The sequence below is a fragment of the Phyllostomus hastatus genome, unplaced genomic scaffold, assembly GCF_019186645.2.
Source record: "Phyllostomus hastatus isolate PE091 unplaced genomic scaffold, TTU_PhHast_1.1 phas_scaffold_200, whole genome shotgun sequence".
Lineage (NCBI taxonomy): Eukaryota > Metazoa > Chordata > Mammalia > Chiroptera > Phyllostomidae > Phyllostomus > Phyllostomus hastatus.
In genome coordinates this window covers 9,052,795-9,067,886 of record NW_025334016.1, presented here as the reverse complement: position 1 = coordinate 9,067,886, position 15,092 = coordinate 9,052,795, and the positions used below count along the sequence as shown (strand labels likewise).

Below are 15,092 nucleotides of genomic sequence, written 5' to 3'. Positions count from 1 at the left end.
TTCTGGAAAGCTTTGCTGAGGGTAGCCTGCAGGAAAGCTCTTTGTAGTCAGAATTCCATGGGATTTTATTTTTCCTGAGACTGTTTCAGTGCCACTCTGGGTTAGTCAGAAAATTGAAAGGGTGATTACAGGGAACTAGAGAGTGATGATCCAGAAAATTTGGCTTTGGAAAATTCTCTTTTAACTTTCATACATAAAATCTGTGACTTTCATGGATGGAAAGTACAGAATAGGGAATATAGTTAACAGTATTGCAGTAACCATGTGTGGTGCCACGTGGGTACAGACATATCGGGAGGAACACTATGTAAAGTCTGGGATGGTCTAACCACTATATATACACCTGAAACAAATACAAAATAATAATGAAACTAAACTGTAATTGAAAAAAAAACTGTGACTTTTATGCATAGCAATTAGGCTGCCAATTTGGGCTAAAAAGATGGGAACCTTTTTACAAGGTTTAGTCTGTGATTTCTTCACCTTGACTTTGAGGGAGCCATTACTTTTGTTTTGGTCAGTATCTACGTCAGAAACCCACAGTGTGGTCTGCTATGCTTACACAGAGACCTGGTCTGCATTCAGCCATTGGGCCAGAGAGTTTGAACTTCAGTACCCAGAAATGCTTTCTTGCAGATCATAGTCCTCTGGTTTGGTTTTCACCACCTGACAGCATCTCCCCCCCAATTTTAGCAGTCCATTGGAATTTCTTCTGGGCTCTTCTTCCCCTTTCTTCTTCCTTACCAGAACACATCTGTTCTCCCGGCGACTTGTCTTTTTCCTCCTCCAGTATCTCTGCAGTCTTTGCTGTGTGTGCCTGGCATTCCTCCTGGTACTTGGCCATCTGCTCTGGCAGTGCCCTGCCAATAGCTTATTTAAGTTTCTGTAGAGGCTCCTTTCAGATGCACCTCCCTCCCCAAACAGCTCCCAGAGATGAAGTTTTTGAGCAAATATGACCAAAAGGTCCTTGCTTTAGGGCAGGAATAAAGTCAGATGGCCATGCACCTCAGAACAGACCTGGCTGCTCAGCTTCCAGGTCTGTACCTCCATGCCCAATAGAATGCCACTAATATCTTCAGTGGAGAACTGTTCACACACTCCCTGAGCCTGAGGCAGGTCCTCAATGCACATCTCCAGGGGCATTGGCAGGCCTCTGGGGACAGAAGACAACTATGTAAATTCCTGTTCCAATTCTACCCCACAGGAATATTTCATAATCCATATCACAGAAGATTCTTCCTTCTGGAGACTCACTCAGCAGGTGCTTCAAGTCAAAATAAGTCAGAGACCATGGTAGGGACCTCCTGAAGCAAACTGTTGTCAGAAGCAGAGTGAAAGGTTGAAGCGACAGTGGAAGGTACTCCCCATTCTAGGCTCATGCTCCTCATGCCTGATTTTCCTGGGCCTATTTCTCCTGAGATTTTTTTTTAAACATCTCATATCACTTATGGCCTTAAGAGCATTTCTTATTTTCTTCTCCTTATCAGCATTGAGAGTTGTGAAGCTAGTTTCGGAAAACCTGGGCTCTGTTCATTTCTTCTCCCTGTTGAAAGTATCATTTTTTTTTGTCTTTTTCTCACTACCTTCCTTCAACTTCTTTGGTAATTTTTCTTCTTTTCTTTAATGTTCTCAGAGTTTGATGTTTGTCATAACTGCAGGGTTATTGAGTGAATATAAAATCTTCCACACTTCAAGGTTAGAGAAGCAGGAACAAACTCATCAGATGCTTCAAATCCAAACCAGTCAGTGGAAGAATAAGATTCATCATACTTAACCCCCTTATTAATCAAGTTCCATATTTGATCTTTTCTATGATTCTTCCCAGCCATATTTCTGGTTGAAGACCTCCCACTTTTTTTCCTGCACACTCTTGTGGGTAGAAAAACACTGCACAGTGCTTACTGTCTGGATCCAAGAGGCGAGTACAATCTGAATGGTTGCTACAGCCACTTTAGAATCTTAATGCTGTTCTGCTCTCTCAATCTCCTATTACCTGGACTTCTTTTACTATTATTATTTTTTAAATTTCATTTATTTATTTTTAGAGAGGGGTAAGGGAGGGAGAAACATTGTAATGTGTGAGAGAAATATTGATAGGTTACCTCTGGCATGTACCCCAACCTGGGACCAAACCTGCAACCCTGACATGTGCCCTGATTGAGGATTAAACCACCAACCTTTTGCTTTGCAGGACAATGCTCAACCAAATGAGCCATACTAGTCAGGGGTACCAGGATTTCTTTTAAAAATGTGAGATTTAGAAGGCCTGGGAGAGAAGTGAACTGGATCTTGGGGAGTTGTAACATGACTCCATACAAGTCTTGGCAGTTGTTACTGTTTTGGCTTCTTTGTCATGAGTGTTATAGCACTATGGGCTGCAAATGTTCCCTCACTGGCAGGATGCACTGGCCACAGCTCTAGTTAGCCACTGGGCCTTGAAGCAAATCTACAGATGGGGGCCCATGAAATTCCACAGCTCAAAAAGCTCCCATGAAAGTCAGGAAAGAGAGAAATCCCAACTCAAGTTCTGTGAGGCATCTTAGGGGGACAGAGGGGTGGCTTGTAGGTAATGCCTTGGAAGAATGTGGTGATCTGGCTTCTCCAAAACCTGTCATTAAAAAAAAATCACCAAAAACTCAACAATAAGAAAACACCACCAACAAAAAACCCTCCCAAAAAACAAAAAGAAAACAACCCAATTAAAAAATGAACAAAAGATCTGAACAGGCATCTCACCAAAGAAGATACCAGGTGTCAAATAAGCATATGAAAAGATATTCCATATCATATATCAGGGAACTGCAAATAAAAACAACAGTGAGATACCAGTAAACACCTGTTAGAATAGCCAAAATTCACAACACTGGTAGCAGCAAATGCTACTGAGGATGTGAAGTAACAGGAACTCTCATGCATGGTAGTCACTATTGAAGACAGTTTGGCAGTTTCTTACAAAGCTAAACATATTCTTTCTTTTTTTGCTAAACATACTCTTATGTTTCATAATGCAGCTATCATACTTCTTGGTATTTATTCAAAGGGGTTGAAAACTTACATCCACACAAAAGCCTGAACATAGATGTTTATTTTTTTATTTTTATTTTTTTATTGTTGTTCAACTATAGTTGTCCCAGTTTTTCCCCATTGCTCTCCCTTGCCCTGCCCATGCTCCCCCACCACTCTGCCCACTCCAAATAAGTGGATCAAGAAAATATGGTACATTTATACAATGGAATACTACACAGCAGAAAGAAAGAACTACTACCCTTAGCAATAGCATGGATGGAACTGGAGAGTATAATGGTGAATGAAATAAGACAGGCAGCAAAAGACAAATACCATATGATCTCACCTATAAGTAGAACCTAATGAACAAAACAAACAAATGAACATAAATATTTATAGCAGCTCTATTCATAATTGCCAAAACTTGGAAGCAACTAAGATGTTCTTTTGTGAGTGGATAAACAGTGGTACATCCCAACAGTGGAGTATTATTTAGAGCTAAAAAGAAATGAACTATCAAGCCATTAAAAGACATGGAGGAATCTTAAATGCATGTTGCTAAGTGAAAGAACAAATTTTGAAAAGGCTACACACTATACAGTTTCAACTATATGATATTATAGAAGAGGTAAAACTATGGAGTCAGTACAAAGATCAGTGATTGCCAGGGGTTGGGGAGGATAAAAAGATAAAAAGATGGAACACAGAGGATCTCTAGGGCAGTGAAACTACCTTCTGTGACACAATAATTGTAGATACATGCCATTATACATTTTTCAAAACCTATAGAATATACAGTACCAAGAGCGAATCCTAATGTAAACTATGGACTTGAGTTAGTAGTAATTTATCAGCATTGATTCATCAATTATAACAAATGTACTATACTGAAACAAGATGTAAATAATAAGGGGGAAACTGTGGGTTGGTGGGGGACAGGGGAGGGGACATTTGGGAGCCTTCTGTGCTTTCTGATTAGTTTTTCTATAAACTTAAGGCTGCTCTAAAAATTAAATCTATTAATTAAAAAAAAAAGAAAAGAAAAAAAAGGAAAAGAAAGCACTCACAACTATAGGAGAACAGGAAAACAGATATTCTACAAGGAGTCTAACCAACATGAGTGGCATCTGGAGCACAGTGGAGAGCAGCCACCAAACACAGTACCTGGAGGGAAAAAAAGGGGGACTGGGCCATGTTATGGGTAGACTGCATGGAACTGATGTTCTTAAGGGAGAAGGGGTGGGGTTTGTCAGGGGAGAATCCTTGTAGTTAGAAGCCCAGGACAGGGGAAGGAGCTCTGCCCCTCTTTAAAAATAAATGTTATACTTTTCACCGATATCTTGGAGCACCCTAAACAATTATTTTTAAGGTGTCCTGTTTTTTAATACTTACTTTACCTGTATTGAGTTTATATCATATTATTTTGTTAGATGTTTTTTTTCCTTAGTGTGAGACTTCTTCATGTGTACTAGAATTTTTGTTTGCATGTTCATTTGGAGTATCTTTTCCTTTCTTTTTTGTTTTCCTTTTCCTTTGTTTTATTTCCACTTTTATCCTGACTCTGTTGAAGTGTTTGGCAGTTGCCTCCACTCAGCATCACTTTAGCAGCAGGAAATTGAATATAAGGGGCATGCACACCTTCTCTTTCCTGGGTTTGTTACTTCATGTACTATTGAAGACCCATTGTTCTTCAATGTGAAAAGTGAAACCACCACCTCCACATTGAACTTCTGTTATCTCTTGGAATGCAATTCTGTACCTGCTTGACTTCTCTAAATGGGTCCCCAGCCATGCCTTCTTTCCAGGCTAAGGCTCTGGTCTCTGTGTGCATAGACTGAATTAAAATTTTTGTAAACTTGATCCCAGTAGTGGTTTGGTGCAGGAAAATCTCCCCCACTTTTAGTTTACCTGCTTCTGTGCAAACTAATTTAGAATTCTTGCTTCCATTTGCTTGAGAGATAGAGAAAAACTTTCTGCAGTGAAAGAGAAAAAAAGCAGAAATGCAGGGAGAAACAACACCTAAATATGAGGAGAGAAGAATCCATGAGTTCCCTATTTTCCTCAAGTCTTGTCCTCTGCCCTTCCTGAAGGTGTATTGTCTAACTCTTCCTTCAATTACAGGGCACACCTCAGTATCCTTATAATGCCCCTTCTATATATTTTTTTGCTTAAGCAAAAACATATACTTGGTCCATTGTGTTTGTGATTGGTGTGCCAAGCACCACTGCACACCACACTTTGGGAGTTTCCACTTCCAGACCTTCTGCATTGGAGTAGTGGTCTTGGCTCTCACTGTGTAGCGGGAGAATTTAGACATCTCTCAACACAAGCATACTCTAGCAGGAAAACAGGGTTTGTTCAGGAAAACAGAGCCACTCTGTATTGCAGGAAACCAATGGCTGGAGGGCCTACATGATGTTGGGAAAGAAGGGGAGTGAGGGTCTAATGGCTGTTGCTGGAAGGTTGGAGAAACAGTCACTGATGCTTCCTTGTAGCACAAAGGACTGGATGGAACAGGTGGTTCTTAGAAGTTCTCCAGGAAATTACAATCCTCAAATGTTTAGAAATGGCCCAACCAACTTTCTGTTCAGCAGCAAAGTGGGAACTTGAGAAGTTTGTGAAGCTATGGTATTTGGCCACTCTGATGACTGCCAAGTGGGAAATCCTAGACAATTCTTAGAGTGGAGATGTTAGAGAGCTCTGAGAAAATAGAGTTTGCAAGGGAGAGCTTAGAAGTGGGTGGCAACAATGCAAAGTTGACAACTAACAATTGAGCCCAAGGACCTTTGAAGATGAGAAAATTGTCATGTATTGAGAACCAGAGGACTTTTCCCGAAGCAAAAACGACTGAACCAAATGATCTCTAAGATCCTTCACAGCTTTAAGATATGGTAAATTTTTAACATGGTTCAGATAGTATCCCCTGTAGACTCATCAATAGCAAGGAGAACATGAAAGGTTGTAGAGCTGGACCACTTTTGTCAAGTGACATGAGTCTCTTTCACACTGGCCTGTGATTGAGCAGGCCTTGCCAAGTGTCTCAGCACATTAGTTTTTCTCATAACTTAGCTTTCCTTAACAAATCAGCTTTCCTTTCAATCCTAAGCCATCTCTCACTGGTTCTGGCCCCTGAGTTTTGTGCTGTCACCTGCCATTAAGGATGTGCTCTCCTGTCCCAGCTTATTACCTGTTGTAGTGCTAGTATCATTATTCCAAGCTTGGCTGAAGGGGTACAGTCACTTTTGCCTCTTCTGTCTTCTTGACCAACTTGTTTAACCAAATGCACAAAGATCTGGACAAAGACCCATGCTTCCCTCCCATTTAAAAAATTATTCCACCATTTTCAAACTCCTTCAGTCTGCCAGTTTTACTCTCCTCCATTCAGTAAATATGTAAAACCCTTTTTGTACATTAAGAGCTTGTAAAAGATTTACTTGCCTTAGCCACATGATTTTCAAAATGTGTTAATTATGCATCACTCACACACTCTAAGCTTTTGCTGTTAATGTTGTTTTACTGAACTGTGGAGAAGGTACTTGTAATGGTTACATAACCCTCAGATTTGCTGACAGGGAATTTTGTAATATGCTTAAGCAGGGGTGGGGGGGGTCCTCATTTTTGATTCATTGGCCTGATGAAATAAAACCCTTCTGGTATTTTCTTCTTTTAGTTGGATAGTCAAGGAAGTCAGCATTTTAAAAATCTAGATGTTCAGCTTTACTTCCATTACAAATATATTGAAGGATTGAAGTGAATTGATGATCTAAAACAGAGAAGTCAAAATTTCTGTGCTAAAATTAATGGGTTTTTGGTTCTTTTTGTCAAAGTAAACCAATAGAGTATTATTTTATCCCCTCAAATTTTAGTTTCAAAAAGGATGTATAATTCAATACTCATAAACATGGTAAATTAACTGATCATAAATGCTACAGGTTTTTTTTACAGTTTCCATAAATGGTATGATTATCAAGTAGACTGATGTAGAATACCTGACAGCTCTTTCTATCTTGTAATTAATCTTGAGATCAGCTTTATTTGTCAATTAAAAAAAGTAAGTCAGTGAAACATGCAGTTAACACATACCATGATTCTATGACAAATAGACATGATTCATGGTCTAGAGCAGGTTCATGTAGAAACCATGTCTGCCTTTAATTAAATGAAAATACACGTTTATACGGCATCCTCCAAGTACTTGAGTAAACCCTGTATTTGAGGTTAAAATGAATACACTGCAACTTTGTCTTCAAAGGAGCATGGATTCAATTGCTTTTGGTCAAATATATTTTTGGGTCTGTTCTGTACAATCAAAGCAATAATGAATTGTGACAGTTTAAAAATATGTTCACAAATTTGTTGACACTCTTCCCAGGATTCTGTGGCCTCTCCACCTGAATCTAGGCTGACCATAGTGACTCATTTGATATCAGTAGAATCAGCAAAGCAACCTGTATAAACAGCCAGGGCACAATCTGTGTAACTTTTGAGGCAAGTTCATAGAAGGCCATGCAACTTCTGATTGGTTATCTTGGGACACTTGCTGTAGGGGAAGCCAGGTGCCATGAGACCCTCTGAGAACCTTATGACATTGAGCCCATGTGTAGGTGCCCCAATTGACAGCCCAACTGAATTCTTAGCCAATGGCCAAACTGCCAGTCACGTGAGTGAGCCATATCTAATTCTGCTGAGCCTTCAGATGACTCCAGTCATTGAGAGAGCTCAATCAAGAACTGCCCAGTTGAGCCCTTCTCCAAAATTCTGCAGTTAAGTAGTTTTAGAGAGAATTCTGTATCTTAGGAGATTAAAAATGCATGTTGTAACATTAAAGGCCCTGATAAGTCCTGAACTACAGAAGTCTGTTTAAGACCCTGGCTGGTATAGCTCAGTGGATTGAGAGCAGGCCTGTGAACCAAAGCATTGCTGGTTTGATTCCCAGTCAGGGCACATGCCTGGGTTGCAGTCCAGGTCCCCAGTAGGGGGCGTGTGAAAGGCACTCACACATTGATATTTCTCTCCCTTTCTTTCTCCCTCCCTTCCCCTCTCTCTAAAAATAAATAAATAAAATCCTAAAAAAAGAAATCTATTTAGCCTAAGTTTATTCAGCAACAAAGCAATTTTGTTTTGAGACATCTATTAGCATCTCAATGATAAATTAGTACCTTGATTAATAAATTTTTAAATTATAGAATTTTTCAAAAATAGCTTGTAAGTACAGCTTGGTTCAGATTTCAAAAAAGAGCCCATTGCAGTTGCAATAGTTCATTGACTTAATCTTGATAAAGAAATCAAACTTCTATGGAGAGGTATGAGTAATAGTAATGGGTGGAGGATCTAAAAAACATCATTTCAGAAAATTAGAAGCTATTGAGTAAACTAGAAGTTACATACAAATACAAGGAATACATTAGCAATCATTAGGAAGGAAGTTACTTCTGAATAGAAAAATACTTGCTGACTTCCAGCCAAGAGGGAAGCATAAGTAGATACATTTTGCCTGCTCATACAACCAAAAGAAGTACAACACCAAATTTAAAATAAAGAAATAACCATAACTGCCAGAAAACCAAACTGTATGGAAGTCTGACAACCAGAGTTAAACAAAAAACATTCATCTAGACTGGTAGGAGGGGTGCAGACAGGCAGCCGGGATAGAGAGAACTTGCAGCAAGGCGGTAGCTGGAGGACTGCAGTGGGCAAGGTGGCGGCTGGCAGACCTGGTAATCCCACATTTGCATGCAGATAAACTGGGAGGAGCAACTGGGGAGTGAGACAGATCATGCAACCTAGGGTTCCAGTGCAGGGAATTAAAGTCTCAAACCTCTGACTGAAAAATCCTGTGGAGGTTGAGGTGACAGGAGAAACTCTCAGCTTCACAGAATAGTTTGTTGGAGAGACCCACAGGATCCTAGAACATACACAAGCCCACCTACCCGAGAATCAGCACCAGAAGGGCCCAATTTGCTTGTGGGTAGCAGGGGAAGTGACTGAAAGCTGGTGGAGAGCTTTCATTGAGCAAGTGGCATTGATTCTCTTGGACCCCTCCCCCACATACAGCACCACAAGGCAGCTATGTGGGTTGCCTCTCCCTGGTGAATACCTAAGGTTCCTCCCCTTACTTGTAACAGGCACACCAAGACAAAGAAATATGGTCCAAATGAAAGAACAGATTAAAGCTCCAGAAAAAATACAACTAAGCAACAAAGAGATAGCCAATCTATCAGATGCAGAGTTCAAAACACTGGTAATGAGGATGCTCACAGAAATGGTTGAGTATGGTCACAAAATAGAGGAAAAAGTGAAGGCTATGCAAAGTGAAATAAAGGGAACGAACACTGAAGGGAAGGAAACCGGGACTCAAATCCATGTTTTGGAGCACAAGGAAGAAAGAAACCTTCAACTGATCTCTCAAAAGAAAACTTGCAGGTAAGAAGGGGCTAGAGAGAAGTATTCAACATCATGATCCGAGATTAATCCGAGATTATTCTATCCAACAAAGCTATCATTTAGAATGGAAGGGAAGATAAAATGCTTTCCAGATAAGGTCAAGTTAAAGGAGCTCATCATCACCAAGCCCTTATTATGTGAAATGTTAAAGGGATGTATTTGAGTAAAAGAAGAATATCAAAACTATGTACAATAAAATGACAACAAACTCATAACTAACAACAACTGAACCTAAAAAAAAAAACAAAACAAATTAAGCAAACAACTAGAACAGGAACAGAATCACAGAAATGGGGATCACATGGAGGGTTATCAGTGGAGAAGGGGAAGGGGAAGAGGGAGAATGGGGTAAAAGGTACAGGGAATGAGAAGCATAAATGGTAGATACAAAATAGACAGGGGGAGGTTAATAATAGTATAGAAAATGGAAAAGCCAAAGAACTTATATGTATGATCCATGGACATGAACTAAGGTGGGGGAATGCTGGTGGGAGCCGGGTACAGGGTGGTGAGCAATAAAGGGGAGGAAAAAATGTGGCAACTGTAATAGCATAATCAATAAAATATATTAAAAAAAAACCCAAACTAGCAGTGGCCAGAGAGGTCAGGGGAGGGGCATAACAGGGAAAGAAGGGGAAGGGTCAAGTCAAGGCAGTTGTATAAAGGACCCATGGACAAAGACATTAGAGGGGGAGGATTGAAAGTGAAAGGTGGGGTATGGGTAGGACAGGGGAGAGTAATGGGGAAAAATGGGGACAACTGTAATTGAACAATAAAAACATTAAAAAATTTAACAAAAAAGTATAATTGCTTTTAAAATGTACTTTTGGTTCTGCCTCTTTTTGTTGTCATAAGAGTGGCAGAAACGACCCTGGCTGGCGTAGCTCAGTGGATTGAGCGCGGGCTGCGAACCGAAGAGTGGCAGAAACTCCTGTTTGTGTCTCAGGGAAAAATAAATGTGTCAGTCTGTCTATCTACCTACCTACTATTTCTCCATCTTTATTCATTTCATTTGAATGGCTAATATATTCATGTAGTATAAAATTCACAAGGTACTCAGTGATACACATTGAAAACTGTCCCTTTCACTCTGTTTTTCAGCCATAGTGTTTCCAGTTTCTTGTCTATACTTCCAGGGTTACCTTAAACATATTTAAACAAATACATATATCTGTTCTTAAAGAGAAGTGATATAGTAGTATACTATACATTGTATTCTGCACCTTGCTTTTTTCAGATAAAAATACATATTTAAAATCATTCCATATCCACACATAGAAGGTTTCTTTACCCTTATTTTTCCCATATCCACCTAGTATTTTGTCGCATGGAAGTACCATAATGTAATTAACCAGTATCTTATTGATGGACCTTTACTTATTATAAACAATGTTGTCATCAGTAAACTTGGACATGCATCACTTTACATTTGTGCAAATGTATCTGAGGATAAATTACTAGATATAGAATTGCTAGGTCAATTGATAGCAGGTGTTGTTGTTGCTTGGCCAGGATCTATTTTTTGGGACTGGCATACCCATTCCCTAGCTGCTGCAAATGTTGGCTGCTAAAAGCTTACACCTGCTTTGTTTTCTGGGCACTACTGTTGACCGACAGTTGCTGCCTTGCCCACAGATGTCTTGGAAGTTACACATCCTTCTGGGAACAGCCCTTGGCCAATGACTGACAGATGTGTGAATACTAATAGCCCATCTTCCCTGTCTCTGGACAGGACAAACACTGTGGTGCAGTTTTCACTCAAAAGTTCCTGTGGGATTAGGCTGAGGCTAGACTGATCTGAAGCCACATCTTATTCTAGTTCCTTCCCCTGCTACTCTGCTTCCCTCATTTCACTGTAGGTTTCTCCTGAGAACATTCCCTCTGTAAATCATCTGCACAAGAGTCCCTGTCTCAGCCTGTTTCTAGGGAAGTTCATCTCAGAGAAATGGTATGTGCACATGTAAGTTTTATAGATTTCATAGACATTGTTTTATTGCCCTCTACAATTTGTATACATTTAGACTCATCCCAGCACTTTAAGAAAAGTGTTACAGAAAATCTTAATTGTTCTCCAAATATAAGTGAAATAATGACTATATGCTGTATCTTATTCTGGTGATGATATATTTGTTGCAGTGTACTCATACTTTTTTATTTGTTTTCAGAGGAACAGGGATATATGCCTACTTAAAAAGTTATGTTCTATCTCAACAGCCATGTGATCACTGGCCCCATGGTCCTTCCACTTGCTGTGGGTGCCAGGGAAGGCTAAAAAGTAGATGGTGGGGAGGGTGATGGGCAAAAGGGAGAGTTAGTAAGGGTTAGTCTATAGTCTGTTTTATGATATAACAAGGCGTAAGGACTAGCATCCCATTTTTACAAAATCTTAACAAAGTATGGAATACTCAGATGGGAGGAAAATATTTGGGATCCATAGGAAAATCCTGCTTCTGAGTCCAAACTTGACCAATACTTTAGGTGGGATATGGTTTAAGTTGCAGCGTGGTTTGCATAAGCCAGAGGCAGCCTGCTATATGTTTTCAGGTCAGCAAACTTGTGATCCAATCCCAGCTCTGATGCCTTCTAACTCTGTGCCCTTATCTCACTGAATCTTGGTTTTATTTTCAATAAAACAGTAGTAATGATAATACCTATCATGTAAAGTCATTATGAAAATTCAGCCCTGACTGGTGCGCTCAGTAGGTTGAGTGTCATACTGCAAACTGAAAGGTCACTGGTTCAATTCCTGTCAGGGCACATGCCTGGGTTGCGGGTCAGGTTCCCAGTTGGGGGTGTGTAAGAGGCAACCAATGGATGTTTCTCTCACACCTTGATGTTTCTCTCCCTCTCAGTCTCCCTCCTCTCCCCTCTCTCTAAAAATAAATAAAATCTTTAAAAAAGTAAATAAACTTAAAAAAAAGAAAATTCAATGTGTTTTGTCACTGGTAGAGTTTCTGTAAAAAGTATTGAAAAGCTAGTATAAATTATGGTTATTGTTATCAAACACTTTCATTGATTATGACAAAAGGTCACAACATTGGAGAAGTATGTTTAGTACAGAAGAAGAAGGCCTGGGAGAAGGGCTTCTGGCCTTTAAATGCCAATAGCCTCACTTTTCATCACTTCTTCACATTGTCCTATTTCAATTCCTTTACACTAAGGCCCATACTTGACTCCCATTGACTCTATCTCCCAGTTCACTCAGGGGTTGGTATAGACAGCCAATAAAAGAAAACTGGAGCATATGGGTGGTAGGGGTTTTTCTTCTGGTAAATGTTTGGGAAACCAATGACCTGAACAGAAAAGAAAGGACTGACTCCCTATATAGGAAGGAGTTTTAATGGTGATAGGTTTTTCCATTTCCATTGAAGACAACATAAAATGAAGTAGAAAAGCTGGGTGGATTAACCAAGGTCTTCCAAGATCCATTGTGCTAGAATATTACATACTTTGAATACATTCCCTCTGGGTTTATTTAGGTGTAGTACAGGTTTATGATTCAGCATTTTTTTATATTGCGTAAGCCAACCAAAGGAATCCCCAGGCATAATATGAAATGCACACATTAAGAACAAAGCCAAGGATTTTTAACCTTTTTTATGTTTGAAGTCATTTTCAGGGGGAGTTTCAAATTATCTTTTCTCATTATATTCCCCAGTGTTGTCCTGATCATAAGTATTGGCATTGCATAATGAGTAGGGTTGTACACAAGTTTATTTGCTTACTTGTTTTGGTGGAGGAAGGGGGACATTTTTGAGAAAAGAAAATTGGATCATTTAAGAAAAGTTTCTGCCAAAAGAATTTTCTCTTTTGGAAACATAAGAAAGCCAGATCTATTGAGCCTTTCATGTCAGATAATAGTTTGAGAGTGTGTCTTTATATCTCGTAAAATAATCACTGCACACGTTATTTATCCTCTTTTTCAGAATAAAGTATACTTGAGGGAACTTAGAGGTGAAGATTGGGATGGAGTGTGCTATTAGTTTGTTTTTTGTTTTTTTTTTTTTTTTTACTTCAGCAGCAGGGAAGGCAAATTGGGTAAGGGCATATATATACACATAACATTCACTGGGGTCCAGGCTGCCATGTTACATAATCCCAGGGGATACCCTTACTTATATTCTATGTGAATCATACCCACTAGAATATAACAGTGTAAATGGTAAGCCCTGAAATTGTGCATCATTTAGTAATGTTTGTATTTTGCTTCTAATCATTACTTTTGGGCTATTGCCTCACCTTGTGCCCCTAGGAAGCATTATCAACAGTCCAATCCATCATGGCAACAACTTGAGATCAGTAGTATGAGAGAAGTAGCTGGCAACAAAATCCAGTTTAGGATACTCTCCTTCCTTTTAGTGCCTGCTAGGGTCCCTGTTGTCATGATACAGCACAGGCGGTGGACCATCAAAGGCAGGAGATTTTGGTCCATGGTCTATTAGTTTGGTTACCATACTTTTTTAAAAAACCAGAGCAAATGGTTTGGCAAAGTATTATTTATGGTCTGTGAGTATATTTAAAAGGAGTCTTACAATAGCTTTTAGTGATGTATGTGACAAATCATTTGTAGTAAAGAAAGAAACTGTGAAAATGATGTTCCAAGACTTAGTGTATACTTACTACGTATCAAATGAATAGCAACCATTTATTGAAGGCTTGTTATTGAAACTTCCAATAAAGTGATTTACAGAAACTATCTCATTTTCTCCTCAGGACAACTCTAGGAGGTGGGCTTTATTAATCCATTTTATAGAGGGGATAAATGAAGTTCTGAGATGAGAAGTGGCTTATGACAATCATGGAGCTAGTAAATGGTAGAGCTGACATACCTATCCAGGGTGGCAGAATCCATTCTCTTCAATGATACAATACTGTATGGTGTTTTTATTTAATGGGGCTTTTTACTCTTTTATTGGAAAGTTTTACTCTTTTGTTTGGGTCTGCAGTATAGCAAAATACTAGTTACAATAGGTCTAGAGATCTTAACTCTCTACTGTTGATGAAGAATAAAACATTACTTATCTCTTCAATTTAGTTCACAACAACAAATACTTATTGTCTACTTGGTAATAGGCACTGGGTCAGTAGTTATGGAATATAAAGATTAATGAATACTGGACTTCTAGCCAAGATGGAGGCATAGGTAGATACACTTTGCCTCCTCACACAACCAAAGAAGGAAAACAGCAAATTAAAAAAAAATAACCATAACTGCCAGAAAATCAAATTGTATGGAAGTCCAACAACCAAGGAGTTAAAGAAGAAACATTCATTCAGACTGGTAGGAGGGGTGGAAAAGGGCAGCCACAGGGGAGAGGACATGCTTCAAGGTGATGGTTGGAGGACCAGGCAGTCCCACATTTGCGTGTAGATAAACTGGGAGGAGCGACTGGGGAGAGAGACAGAATGTACAACCCAGGGTCCCAGGATGGTGAAATAAACCCTCAAACCTCTGGCTGTAAAAACCTGTGGGGATTGCAGCAGTGGGAGAAACTCCCAGCCTCACAGGAGAGTTCACTGGAGAGACCCACAGGGTCCTAGAATGTACACAAACCCACCCAACCAGGAATCAGCACCAGAAAGGCCCAATTTACTTGTGGGTAGCAGGGGAAGTGACTGAAAGCCAGCCCAGAGCCAAGCAA

The 15,092-nt window shown here is 39.6% G+C and overlaps 1 pseudogene; it reads right to left on the bottom strand.

Moving 5' to 3' along the window:
• Positions 1–242: 242 nt before the first annotated feature.
• Positions 243–13,882, bottom strand: LOC123832697 (annotated as a pseudogene).
• Between the last annotated feature and the right edge of the window lie 1,210 nt (positions 13,883–15,092).